Source organism: Vigna radiata, chromosome 7, assembly GCF_000741045.1.
Source record: "Vigna radiata var. radiata cultivar VC1973A chromosome 7, Vradiata_ver6, whole genome shotgun sequence".
NCBI classification, from domain to species: Eukaryota; Viridiplantae; Streptophyta; class Magnoliopsida; order Fabales; family Fabaceae; genus Vigna; species Vigna radiata.
In genome coordinates this window covers 50887130-50901985 of record NC_028357.1, presented here as the reverse complement: position 1 = coordinate 50901985, position 14856 = coordinate 50887130, and the positions used below count along the sequence as shown (strand labels likewise).

Here is a 14856-nt window from a genome sequence, read left to right as displayed (position 1 = left end):
AACGCCCAAAATGGATTTGGGTACCTTTAGTGGGACGGTGCCGTTTTGGAGGCTGGCAGATGCAGTTACTTTTGGGGGTCTTGGTTCCCACATTTCATTTGAAGAAAACACTCTCACAAGCAAAGGTAAAAATGAGAGAAAAGCACTCCTTCATAACCCATGTGCTAGGGTTTAAGTGGGCTGGAGCGAGAAGAAGAATGAAGCTTGTGAGCGTGACCAAAGGAGCTTGAACGTGCACATGAGTTTGAATCGGCAGGATAAGAACAATAGATGCTGTCATTATTACTCATTCACATGCTGACGCAATTGGAGGTCTGACATGATCTTTAATAATATTCTTTGGATAATTAATATCAATACGACATGTATATGCTTGGCTAAAGTAATAACAAATGTAATTGGTAATAAACTCTGCTTCTTTCTTATACCCAGGTCTTGATGATCTCAGAGATTGGACAAACAATGTTCAGCCTCATATTCCAATATATGTAACCAAACGAGACTTTGAGGTCCTCTTCCATGTGCTTTCCTTCTAAATCCAAGTTATTAATTTTACTCACAGCATGTTATCTGTATGTGTACGTTGTAAATTTTGTTTGAAAGACCTGCATATCTATGTATCCTTTTTAAGAAATTAACGCACACTAAGAAATCTTGAATTTGTGCATATTGATGTTCATTCTTTCTCTGGGATTGCCAAAGTATCCCCAACTGATGTTATTGAAGTATATTTTATATATATATATATATATATATATATATATATATATATATATATATATACTTAATGCTAATGAATCTCTGCATTCGCTTTAACATTTACTCCACAGAAATTCATTTGAAGTTAGAAAATATTTATCACTAGTTGTAAGAGTAGGGTTAATAACAATTGCCATATGAAGAAATCAAATCTTCCTCTTCTGATATGGGCTAAGGACCAGGAAATTTTGTACCAGAAAATCCTATATAATATCTCCAGAGGTTCAATCTTTTCTAATTTGCATGATGGAACAATTTTTTCACTATACCAGCTTCTGATATCATGTCTAAGGGAGAAGAAAAAGTGCTCATCCTGCATACATTCATGATTGTTTCCATAATCTACACTTTTTAAGACAATTGTGATTATGTAGATTGTTGTTAGCTGAAAAGTGAAGATGTTTTAGGGAAATTTTCTTCATTTTCAAATATTTTAATTTTTGAAATATTGAAGTATATTTTTATGTAGGTGAAGTATATCCAAGTATCTTCAATTTGAAGACTACTGAAAAATGCAGGTGATGACAAAGAGCCATTATTATTTAGTAGATACTAGTGTGATTTTACCTGGTGCCAAAGTCTCAGTCGCAATTCAAAATCATATCGGAATCATTTTTTGTACACGGACCGAAGGTCAGTACCATTATTAGTCTTAATATCTTCAAGTGGGGTGTTCTCGTAGTTTGTCCCTTGTCAACTTTTTTTTTTCTCACTTATTGTTCAATCAATTAATTTCTGGTGTGTTCCTTCATGTGGACGGGGCTTGACTCTATTATTTTTTTCCTTCTATTATTGTACTTCAGATTACCCCATTACCAGTTTGGCATGGCCAGAATTATCGGTCCCTTGGTTTTCGTTTTGGTAATATCTATTACATTAGGTAATTTTCTACTTAAGTAGAAACATTAAGTAGAAACATTACCTTAAGTAGAAAAGTATTTGCATATGAATCCTTTAGTCAAGGTTCATAACATATGTATTATTCTGTAAAGCATAGATGAACAGAAATAACAAGTATTCCCCCAAAGGAAGCCTCCCTTCCTTCACTAGAAAATGATCCAGTCTCTACCTGAAAGGTAAGTTATTATCTGATATCCCCTTTCTCTATTCTCTTTGTTTATTTATACTCTCTCTTCTAACAAACTAGTCTCTTTCCTCTAACAAACTAATCTCTCTCCTCTAACAGACTATTAATTGTTTAACATTACCCTCCTCCTAAGGAACTATCGGATGTAATATTCCTCTTCCCAAATAGCACCATCCAAACCACCCTTTGGTCATTGTATTTAAAACTTGGGTATCTCCTCCCCTTGTTGCTGCTGGTTCCTGCACTGTAACACTTTTCAGAGGGGTGTACATGGGTTATTGTCCTGTAGTTCAGTTGGTAAAGCTCCCTCCACCTAATGGTCTCCTACAGTTACCATCCTTTTGCTATTACTCAAATCATGATATGCTCCTTCTTGGCAAAGCTGTTGCAATATCTCCATTTTTGTGGCTTTCCTTCCTCAAAAGCATCTGATAGTCCACTAATTGGTTGTCTTTGGCAACCTTTAGCGAAGCGAGCTCGACTTGTAATTCGTTGACTTGTCCAAGAAGCTCTTCCTTCTCGATCTTCAAGTGTTTTATAACCTCTTATGTAGCAGGCAAATAATTGATGAATTTCAGTTGTTGTTCGTCGTTAAGGTGTTCCAAATCAGATAGTTTCTTAGTCTTGACTTTGGTATATTTATCTTGGAGCTTCGTGTACAACACCTCCATTGCACGCACAAATTGTACTGAGTTAATTTGAATTTGAAGACTATCTTCCTTCAATTGAATTCGATGGTCTATTTTTCTCTTAGGTGGCAGCCCCTGGGGTTCTTGAAACACCCCCTTGAACTCTGCCAAAATCTGTTGCAATCCCGCTTCCTGCACTGGTGCTACTCTCTTTGTTTCCCAGTCTTCTTCAATCATTTTTGCTTGGCTTAAGTCCCAACCTAGAGGCATTGGTTCTATCTCTTTTTCTTTTAAGAAAACTTTGGGTGTCACCATTCTACGTGTTAAGGTGGGATCTTCTTTTATCTCAACATCTTTCCTTTCTTACTTCACCTTCATAATGAGTTGTCCNCAATCCACTTTAATCTTTCCTAGGGAAGCTAACCAAGTGATTCCTAATATCACATCCACACCGCCTAACTCAAAGAAATACAATTTATCTTTAACCTCTAAACTATCTAATTTAACGGGAAATACAATTTATCTTTGACCTCTAAACTATCTAATTTAAGGGGGACTTCTGTGCAATACCCAACAGTCACTTTCTTTCGCCCATCTCCCAAGCATACTTTATAAGGACGTGTGTCAGTGGTTTTCAAACCCAATTCATTCACCAAACTGGTGGATATAAAACTATGGCTAGCTCCGCTGTCCATTAATACCATAACTCTCCTCCCTTCTATCCAGCCTTGCAACTTCATAGTATTAGATTGCGTGAGTCCTTCGGCAGACAACCCCGAGAGTTCTATCACCATTTGTTCCGTCTTGACGTTCTCGTCTGTTTCGTCTTCTCTATCCTCCTCAGTCAATATCATGACACACATGCTTCTCTCTACACAACGATGGCTAGGACTGTAAGGTTCGCAGCAATGTCCTTTTTCACGTCTCTTAATATATTCTAGATAAGGTAGACCCTAAATCCTAGACCAAAAACCTGAGACTCTGAATCCTAGATCATAAACCTTAGACTTAAAACCCTAAATCCTATACCAAAAACCTGATATCCAAAACCCCAAATCCTAAATCCTAAACCTTAAATCCAAGACCCTAAAACCTAGAAACTAAACCTTAGACCCAAAACCCTAAACCCAAAATCATAAACTCTAAAGCATTTATGCTAAATCGTAGACTGTAGACTCTAAACCCTAGATCCAAAACCTTAGACCCAAAATCCTAGACCCAAAGTCCTAGATCCAAAACCCTAGACCTTATACCCTAGACCTTATACCCTAGACCTTACACCCTAGACCTTATACTTGAGACCCAAAACCCTAGACCTGAAACCCTAGACCATATACGGTAGCCCTAGACCCAAAACCATAGACCCAAAACCCCAGAGTCTAGACCCTAGACCTTTGTTGGAAGTCCTACATCGACTAGAGATAAGGCCAATCTATAATATATAAGTGAGGTGCAAACCTCACCTTCCAAGCCGGTTTTGTGGGGTTTAGTTAGGCCTATCGTAGCGAGTTCTAAGTGGGCATTTTTGTTTCTATTCCACTCATTGTCGAGCCAATATTGGACCACCCAATTTCTACTATCACGCACGAGATGTCTATACCTCGACGTGAAGGGGGTGTGTTGGAAGTCCCACATCGACTAGAGATAAGACCAAATTATAATATATAAGAGAGGTGCAAACCTCACCTTCCAAGCCGGTTTTGTGGGGTTGAGTTAGGCCTAAAAACTCACCTTCTAATAACCTTAAACCCTAGACCCCAAACTCTAGAGTCTAAACCCTAGACCCTAAATCCTAGATCCTAAACTCTAGACCAAAAACCATAGATCCAAAACCCTAGACCCTTAACCTTGGACCGTAAACCCTACAACATAAATCCTAAACCCTACACCCAAAATCTTAGACCCAAAACCCTAGTCCCAAAACCTTAGACACTAAACCCTAGATCCTAAACCCTAGACTCTAGACCATAGACCTTTCACCGTAGACCCTAAATTCAAGACCATAAAGCTTAGACCCTAAACCCCAGACCCTAAATCCTAGAACCAAAATCCTAGACTCGAAACCTTAGACGCAAAACCCTAGACTGAAAACCTAGACCCTCTACCCTAGACTTCAAACCCTATACCTAAAATCCTAGACCCTATACCCTAGACCCAATACCATAGATCCTATACCCTAGATCCAAAACCCTAGACCCAACACCCTAGACCCAAAACCCTAGACCTGAAACACTGGACCCTATACTGTAGACCCAAAACCCTAGACCCAAAAGCATAGAACCTAAACCCTAGAACCTAAACTCCGGACCCAAAACCCTAGACCCAAAAGCATAGAACCTAAACCCTAGAGCCTAAACTCCGGACCCAAAACCCTAGACCTAGACCCATCGACCCAAAACCCTAGGTCCAAAATCCTGGACATAAAACCCTAGACCTTAAACCCTAGACCCAAAACCTAGTCGCAAAACCCTAGACCCGTAACTGTAGACCTTAAATCCTAGACCCTATACCTAAAAACCTAGAGCGAAAACCCTAGACCCTATACCCTAGACCCTATACTTTAGATCCAAAACCCTAGATCCAAAACACTAGATCCCAAACCCTAGACACAAATACCATGACCCTATATCCTAGATCCTATACCCTAGACCCTATACCATAGATTCTAGATCTTAGACCCTAAACCCTAGACCCTAAATTCTATATCCAAAACCCTGTGCCCAAAACCCTCGACCAAATACCCTTGAGCCTGCACCCTCGATCGTAAAACCTAGACCCCAAACTTTAGACCCAAAACCCTAGACCCTGTACCCTAGACATTAAACCCTTGATCCAAAACCCTAGATCCCAAACCCTAGACCCAAATCCCTTGACCCTATACCCTAGACCCTATACCTTAGACCCTAAACCCTAGATCTTAAACCCTATATCCAAAACCCTATACCCTAAACTCTAGACTCAAAACCCTAGACCCAAAACCCTAGACCCAAAACCCTGTATCCAAAACCCTAGACCCTATACCTTAGACCATATACACTAGAGCCTGTACCTTTGACCCTATACCCTAGACCCAAAACCCTGTTTTTCAAATGCTGGGACTGCTGAAACTGATGTTTAAAGTTGAGAAATATGATTGTGCAGTTCTGATTGAGGAAATGGCTGGAAAATGACTGAATTGGCAGGATAGGTTGAGTTGTGAATAAGGCTTGTGTTCCGAGTTTGTGTTTAGTCTTTTAATTGTTTTTGAGTTTTGTTTTGGGTCTTTCATTTTGTAGTTTGAGTCTTTGTTTTCATTTTAGTTTTCCTTGCACAGGAGGGCTATTTCTTTGTAAATAGTCATTCTTAATTTTGATTTGTAAACGCTTATTTCTTTTGCTGTTTTTAGGATTCATTAAGTTGTTTCTAGGATTGCTTAGGTTCTTTTCTTTCCATTGTTTTTGTAAATAGAGCTCGTACTAGTTTTTTTTTCTATTTTTTTGTTTTTCTTGTTTCAATTTTCTGTTTTAATTCCTTAAACCATTCTTTGTTGATTGCTTATGTAAAGAGGAAATGCTTTAGGTTCTTTCCTTTCTAGGTTATGTTTTAAGCTGCCATTAGGAATTGTTTTCGTTTTCATTGTTCCTCATTCTATTATTAGGATTTGCATAGGTTCATAGTTACTTCTTATCTTCTTCTCTTTCCCTTTTGTTTCCTTTTGTTGTTTTCTTTTGTAGAACTTTGTTTTAAGAGTTGATTTAGGTTATTTTGCCGAGTCTTAGCTTGTATAGGTTGTATATAGTTTAGGAGATGATGTTAGACATTTTTATGTTCATTTTAAGTTCTGTTTCATACTTTCATTCATTCTTTGCTGATTTAACTCATTTCTTTGTTTCATTTCATTTGATTAGATATGTTAATTGTGTTTTTTGCTTTAGATTCATGTAGTAGTCCTAGGATTAAATTTTTGTATCTGAGTTTAGTCCTGGCTGAATTAAGTTGTTTTTCAAATGCTTGGACGACTGAAACTAATGTTTAAAGTTGAGAAATATGATTGTGCAGTTCTGATTGAGGAAATGGTTGGAAAATGATTGAATTGGCAGGATAGGTTGAGTTGTGAATAAGTCTAGTGTTTCTAGTTTGTGTTTAATCTTTTAATTAGTTTCTGAGTTTTGTTTTGGGTCTTTCATTTTGTAGTTTGAGTCTTTGTTTTCATTTTAGTTTTCCCAGTTTTTTTGTAAATAGTCATTCTTAATTTGTATTTGTAAGCGCTTATTTCTTTTGTTGCTTTTAGGATTGATTAAGTTGTTTGTAGGATTGCTTAAGTTCTTTTCTTTTTATTGTTTTGGTAAATAGAGTCCGTAGTAGTTTTCTTCTTCTATTTTTTGTTTTTCCACCTTCAATTTTCTGTTTTAATTCCTTAGACCATTCTTTGTTCATTGCTTCTGTAAATAGGAATGATTTAGGTTGTTTCCTTTCTAGGTTTTGTTTTAATCTGCCATTAGGAATTATTTTTCGTTTTCATCCTTCCTGTTTCTATTATTAGGATTTGCATAGGTTCATAGTTACTTGTTTTATTATCTTCTTCTCTTTTCCTTTTGTTGTTTTCTTTTGTAGAACTTTGATTTAAGAGGTTTTCTAGGTTCTGTTATCCAGTCTTAGCTTATATAGGTTGTATATAGTTTAGGAGATGATGTTAGACATTTCTAGGTTCATTTTAGGTTCTGTTTCATATTCTCATTCCTTCTTTGCTGATTTAACTCATTTCTTAGTTTCATTTCTTTTGATTGGAACTCTTAATTGTGTTTTTTGCTTTAGATTCATGTAGAAGTAGTCCTAGCATTAAATTTTTGCATCTGAGTTCAGACCTGGTTGAATTAAGTTTTTGTTATCAAATGCTTGGACTTCTGAAACCGATGTTTAAAGTTGAGAAATATGATTGTGCAGTTCTGATTGAGGAAATGGCTGAAAAATGATTGAATTGGTCAGATGGGTTGAGTTGTGAATAAGTCTAGTGTTTCTAGTTTGTGTTTATTCTTTTAAATGTTTCTGAGTTTTGTTTTGGGTCTTTCATTCTGTAATTTGAGTCTTTGTTTTCATTTTAGTTTTTCCTGCCATTTTGAAACTGATACCTTGTTGTTTTTCTATTATATATGATAAATATAAGACAAGTGAGTTTTCTTTTTCTCGTCAGTAATGTTGAATTATGTATTCCGTTATTTAAAATGATAGTAGTAATTTTTTTTTCTCCATTCTGGTTTAGATAAATTGTGCATTGTGGCCATTGTGCTTTATTTGTTTTATGTATTCTAATAGTATATTATTATTTATTAATTGCTAGTTATTGCCTGGGAGTGCCCGGACTTTGCTTTTTAGTATGGGTTCAAATCTCCTACTGCGACCACCTTGTGTCCAGGGTACGATCCTTTAAAGGGGATTAACTCTACACCTTTGGAGGCGCCTTGCGCTATTCTCTAGAATTTTTTGTAGGATTTTATTTTCTTGAAGATTTTTTCAAAGTATGAATATGCTTCTGTAGTTTGCAATTTTCCAAGTTTCTGGTATATGTATTTTAATGCGTTCTGTCATTTTGTGTTTTTAAATATGAATGAGAAAATACTGTTTACTCAATAACATATGTTGACCTCTATTGCTTGAAAGAGCTATATGGTGTTGCTCCAAAATTTGAGTTTATACTATTAAAATGTTTCTTTCTTTTGCTCCTTTTACTGTTAGTACTCAACTTTTTTTCTTTAGTAAATGATACTTTTAATTGACTCTTCAAAATCTACTCCCTCTCCAGATTTATTATTATATCTCATCGAAGATGGTTGCAATCTGAAGATATTATACTGGTTAAATTTTTACTTGATGTTATCGATTGCTCTCATGGTGTGCCATTTTGGATGCCTCATTCAATTTGTAAAGAAAAATCTACTGGGATTAATATGAGATTTTCCACAGAAAGAAGTTCCAGTGAATTACAGACAGTGGCTTTTCAGATGATCAGTGAAGCAAGCTCAAGAGCTGGGTCATCCTTCCCTGTTGACATTTGGAGATCAATTCTTAAGCTATATGATAATTCTGCATTTCATTTTGTAAAACTATTAGTTGTAGGATTTTTTTGAACTAGTCTCTTTTGAAACAGGTGTTCAGGAAAACAATGGACGTCTTGGCATTAAAGCCCCCTGTTGTGGAAGATAGTGCTATGTCCAGGTAATCTGTATGTTGGAGGAACTTATTAGAAATCAATGATGAAACTCATGCGTGGTTCATACTTTGGCCATGTCATTAATTTTATACTTTGCTGCAAGTCACATGCATCTTTTCTGTAGGTTTCACGAATCTTTTCTGTGCTGTTTCGGATCATGTAAGGTTAAGACTTTTTTTCTTTAATGCAAAGAGTAATGAAATGTTACGTCTGCGAATTATTTTGACTTGTTTTACTTTTCCTCTAGGTGTCAGTTTTTGTTGCTGTTCTGCGAATGTTAGATAGTGAGTCTTCTACTATTAGAGTTACGTCTTCAGATTCAGAGTTTAGTGATGGAGATGGATCAGCTAATGATAGTGGCAGAGTGCAGAACTCAAGGGTTAGAGTAGCTGCCATAACTTGNACGTCTTCAGATTCAGAGTTTAGTGATGGAGATGGATCAGCTAATGATAGTGGCAGAGTGCAGAACTCAAGGGTTAGAGTAGCTGCCATAACTTGTGATAGGTTCTTGTAATCAAGAACTTATGGACCAAACACTCGAAAACACACAAAGAACAATTCCTCTGAATTGTACAACCTCCTTTTATTGCAAAGAATAAAAAAGAGTGATGCTTACAAGGTAACCCGAGAGCTTAACCTCTCTCCAAAGAACTACAAGAGTTCCCGCAAAACAATAATACTCCCAAACTGACTCTCCCAAAGCACCCCAACCCTTTTTATACACACTTCTTCCTAACTACTTCCTAACTACTAGTAGAGGCCTAACAATACCACCTTCTCCGGAAACAACCTTGTCCTCAAGGTTGAAGTTAGGATATTGGTCTGCCATAGTGCTCCTATCCTCCCAGGTTACGTCTTCTCTTTTCCCCTGCAAATTCCACGTTTGATCCCATGGTTGTCCAAGTGACCACTGGGCCATAGTTCTGCAAGCTCAGAATACCACTTTCTGATGTGTGGACCTGTGTTTTCCTCTCCAATGCAGCATCCATGGCCAACTTTCTTTTTGTATTTGTTTTTCCACCAGGATCAAATTCTTGAAAATTACCAGACGCTTCACCTTTCCGTTGCTGCTTGGATTCAAAAGTTGGGGTTAGCATCCTAATCAGGTCAATAACTTTTTTCTTTATTTGTTGAATCCTATTATCCTCCTCCTGGTGCTCCATTTCCCGAAAATAAGGCAACCCTTTAATTTCCCGAAACTCACTTTGCCACTCACTGTTCTCTCTAGACAGCGCAGGTTTCTCTCTCCTGGAACATTTGGTAGTGCTGGTGCAGAACCGCACTCAGCTCTGTTTGCACAGGGGTCAAATCACTTTGCCTCTCTCCGTCCACCTCATTCTCCATTAGACCCACTTTCCTAACTAGTGTCCACGTTTCAGCATCTGCAAGGTTGAGGAGGGCTTTCGATTCCACCTGCTGTTTGGAAAAAATAGGGTCCCCTTTTACTCTCACCCTTTTACCCACCAGATCATATCCCATGGTCATTTCTATGCCCAAAATAATATCTACACCCCTGAATTCGAACAAATAAAAGACTCCCTCCACCGTAGCTTCTCCCAACTTCAATCTAATTTTATCACAACTTTTTCGGGTCGTTTTCTTCTGCACATCTCCCAGGCCCACCGGATACGACAGAGTATCAATCAAAGGTAACTTCAATTCCTCCACTAACTTCCTGCTGACAAAATTGTGGTTGGTGCCACTATCAATGAGGACCACCACGCTTCTTCCTCCGATCCACCCCGTCAACTTCATCGTTCTGGTTGGGGTCATCCNTTCTNNTNAGCAGGCGGACAGCTCCATGGACTTTGTCTCAGGTTCCACCACTTCCTCACTCACAACTTCCTCCTCATCTTCCTCCAATAGCAGCACACACATGCTTCTCTCGGTGCCACAGTGGCCAGGTGCGAACGACCCTCCACATCGGAAACAATTTCCCTCCTCCCTTCGTTTCGGAAACTCTGAGTAGGGTAAATTCCTAGAATTTCTCCCTCTGTTATCAAAATTCGTCTTTGTAACCCCGCTCACCTGTATCACCTCCTTGGGCACCGACCCACTACTCTCAGCTGGCCCCGTTCGGTTCTGGGTTTGTTGACGGGGTTCAACCCACGACACCGTCCCGCTCGACCTACTCCAATTTGTCAGGTTTCTTCCCATTCCTCCTCCTCCGATCTTCGCTCCTCCGTGAAGTTCCTCCCTATCCCACACGATTGGCATCGCGACCATCGAATCCTGAGAATCGACAAGACGCACCTGGTTGCGTATCGGTTCCTGCAATTCTCTCAAGGTCAATGTTGGGGCGTATTCTTCCTCTCCCGACTGCTTATTGGTCGCCACCCCTTCAACGGTTGAGCCCCTGTTCCGTTCTTCAAATCGCCACACCATTGCCCCCTTTAGTCCTTCCCAAGAACGATTCTTGGCTTTAGCCTTCCAGGCTTTGAACAAGTAGTGAGCGTTGCCCTCCATACTGAATTCCGTTAGGCACACCCTTTCCTCTGCTGCCACACCTTGCAATTCGAATAACTTCTCTGCCTTAGAGACCCACCCCAACGGATCAAACCCTTCGAAAGTGGGTAGTTCTACCCTTTTCTTCCTGTTGGGTTGCACAGCATGGCGTCTATCCCCTCTCTCCCCTTTCTCTTCCCCTCGCCGGTCCCAATGTTGGCTGTCCTGGTTGTGGCCTCGACCACCCAACCTCCTTATGATTTCTTGCAAATCTTGGCGCATTGCTTTATAATCTTGGTGTATTGCTTTATAATCTTGGCATATTGTTGCATAATCTGGTCGCAACGCTCCTATTTGCACCTTCATTCTATAAACTGCCATTTCCTTCTCCCCCACCCGATTCCGGCAGCGATACGATAGTTTCGTGAACACTTTACCCCTATTGCGAAATGGCAGTTTCTCGATCCTTCACCCCCACTGCTAAATGGCAGTTCTCCTATTTCCGGCAGTCTCTCAATCCGACAGCCCCACTACGATCCGGCAGGTCGGACCAAATGATAGGTTCTTGTAATCAAGAACCTATAGACAAACACTCAAAAACACACAAAGAACAATTCCTCTGAATTGTACAGCCTCCTTTTATTGCAAAGAATAAAAAAGAATGATGCTTACAAGGTAACCCGAGAGCTTAACCTCTCTCCAAAGAACTACAAGAGTTTACGCAAAACAATAATACTCCAAAACTGACTCTCCCAAAGCACCCCAACCCTTTTTATACACACTTCTTCTTAACTACTTCCTAACTACCAGTAGAGGCCTAACAACTTGCATACAGGTAAATTTGCAAAACTGTCTCATAACTTTAAATCGAGTCTTGCTTGAAATTTAATTGTGAAAAGTCTAGAATGAGAAACAAGTTGGTTATGATGTATTTTTTGAACAAATTAGAACCATTAACTTTACCTTTNTGTCATCAACTTCTCCATTATTTGATTGTTGTTGCTATGGTTTTGTTGGATAATTTTGAAAACCTTAGATCAGTTCAGTGCAGAGATATATATGTTTACGTACAATTAATTCTTAACAGTCCATCCTAATTTGGATTTTAGATGGTAACTATGCTCAGTTTGTTACAAATTAATCAACTATATCTCTAATTAACTGTCTTTGTAAAATTATGTTCTATTTTTGCATTTCTTAACTGCTGTTATTTTATTTCTTAAATTAGTTTTCCAATGTTGTATACACCCACACACACACATGATGTATTCAAAGAAGTAAAATCATTCTATATTTGAGATGATACTGAAACTTGGTTCATATTAGTAAAAGGGTTTATGCCTAACTCAACTTGACAAAATCAATTTCAATTTCCCAAAATCGATTTGTAAGGTGAAGATTACACTCTATTGATATATTATAATTCAGCGTTATGTATAGTTGATGTGAGATCTCTAACACACCTATCACGTCAATGGATGAACATCTCGAGATTTAAATGACCAGGTTGGGTTTTAAATGACTCTGATGCCATATCAAATATTAGGGTATAATAGAATGGTTTTATTGCTATGATCACATTAGATATATATACAAGATTGGAAAACTAATTTAGGAAATATAATATCAACATTTAACGTCATTAGATTCTTATGATTCAGGAATATAATCATATCCCTATGATTTAGGGATATTTCTATTATACTCTTTAATTGTAATATGCTAAACATGGAAGTAATAAAATATGATTGCTTATACTCNCCTCAAGTTGGTAAATATGTATTTTCCATTCCCATTATTGAAATAATGATGTCAAAGTTGTTGCTATTCAACCCCTTTGTTAATTTTTCTTTGATAAAATGTCGATCAATTTTAATGTGTTTGGTTCTATCATGTTGTATTGGATTATGGACTATGCTACTAACAAATTTTTTATCACAGTGAAGTCTCATCGGTTCATCTTGCTTTATTCTTAAGTCTTCAAAGATGATTTTCAGCCATAGTAGTTCACATATTCCTTTTGTCATTGTCCTCAACTCTGCTCAAACACGGGATCTTATTGTATTTTGTTTTTTATTCTTCTAAGTTACCAGATTCCCACCAAGGAAACTACAATATCTAGTAGTTGATCTTTGATCCACAATTGACAAAAGATAGTTAGCATTTGCATATACTACTACTAGATTTACATTTACATTTCCATTTCGTTTGAACAAAATTCCCTTGTCCAAAGTCTCTTTTAGATATTGCACAATTCTTAATGCAGTCATAAGTGAATCTCCTTCGGTTGATGCATGAGCTGGCTAACTAGACTCAATGCAAATGTAACATCAGGTCTAGTGTGAGACAAATGAGTTTGCCAACTAATTTGTGGTAGATTTCCTTGTCAACGACAGTGTCTTTTACATAAATTTGAATGAATTGTATGAAGATGTAAGTTTTAAAAATTAATCTTTTACATAATAACTCCAATCTCATAGGTCTAAATAAAAAATAGAAATATATGAAGTCAAATTTGATTCTTCCATGATTCATATATTTTTCACTAATGATTTTATTTCACATAAAATTCACAAATAATTATTAGTAAGTAGCGGGTACTTGTAGTTTGGATACCTTGATACTTGTACCTGCACCATCAAAATTAAAAGTACCCATTTAATATTTGTCATAGATTTTACTTGCGGATATACATATACAAATTCTTTTGCCATCCCTAGTTGATTGTCAAGATGTTACTCGCTCAACAGTCCAGACATCACAATTTGAGTGTGAGTTGACCTACATGTGTGTCTATATCTATATATATATATATGAATTCTGGAAGTGTCTGTAAGTATTTGTATCTCTGTGTTTTGGACATAGATATGTTAGTTCAAATGATGTATCTGATCATCGAAGGAACTAATGATCTTGTCTAGTTCAAGTGTAGTTCAACTAGTACAAGCCTAGCACAATAACATTATTAATATTGTAATCATCTCAACATTGTAGTGTTCCACTTAGTTTGGTAGATTTGAATGTCTTTTTTTTCATGTTGAACTTAATGATGTATAATATAGGTCATTACTGTTTCAAGTACGAATTTTTGTGGCAATATTATTCACCTGCGCTAATATATGTCAACGTTACTTGATGTAAAAAAACGAAATGCCAGAAGCTCAGTTTATGTAAATGGTGTACAATTCCATTGTGGTGTTAGAAACAGTGTTATTAAAACTCGGTTATGCAGTGTCATGGCAGAAATTGATGGCGGTTTTGCAACCTGCCTCCCCAACTAGGTGGTGGTGAATCAGGTTTCTCATGGTGGCCCATGGCAGCCGCTTTTTGTCAAATACCACCTGCATTTTTAATTTTTTGTTTCTTCTCCATTTCTATATTTTCTGAAAGTATACCCATTTTCTAGCAATAATAATGGCCAATGGCCAAGAAAAGAGTTGAGAATAGCTAAAAAGGTTTATTTTCACTTAAACTTCTGATACAACATACTATTGCATTTATAGGAGACAATAGTTCAGAATACCAAAAGGTCAGGAAGCTCCTAAAAAGTCTAATAGAAAATTCCCCTGCATAAATATTAATAATAATAAAGAACATTACATTTCAACATACATAATAGACCTATTTTGCATTATAATTATATTTTTGTACTTTATTTTAAATGCATGTATTATATTTGTTTTGGCAGCAATGTTTTTGTCATAACCCGATATGATTTCCATTATAACTTTATAATCTCCGATATTTTT

The 14856-nt window shown here is 37.3% G+C and overlaps 1 protein-coding gene across 1 annotated transcript in view; it reads left to right on the top strand.

The window, feature by feature from the left end:
- Positions 1-14120, top strand: part of LOC106769525 (pentatricopeptide repeat-containing protein At3g16610-like) — a 38222-nt gene extending 24102 nt beyond the window's left edge. Inside the window, exons 5-10 of the mRNA XM_022784181.1 lie at positions 257-509; positions 1229-1835; positions 7793-7868; positions 8255-8667; positions 8787-8826; positions 13049-14120. The gene's annotated coding sequence lies outside the window, so the exon portion shown is untranslated. The remainder of the gene's footprint in view (positions 1-256; positions 510-1228; positions 1836-7792; positions 7869-8254; positions 8668-8786; positions 8827-13048) is intronic.
- Positions 14121-14856: the final 736 nt, after the last annotated feature.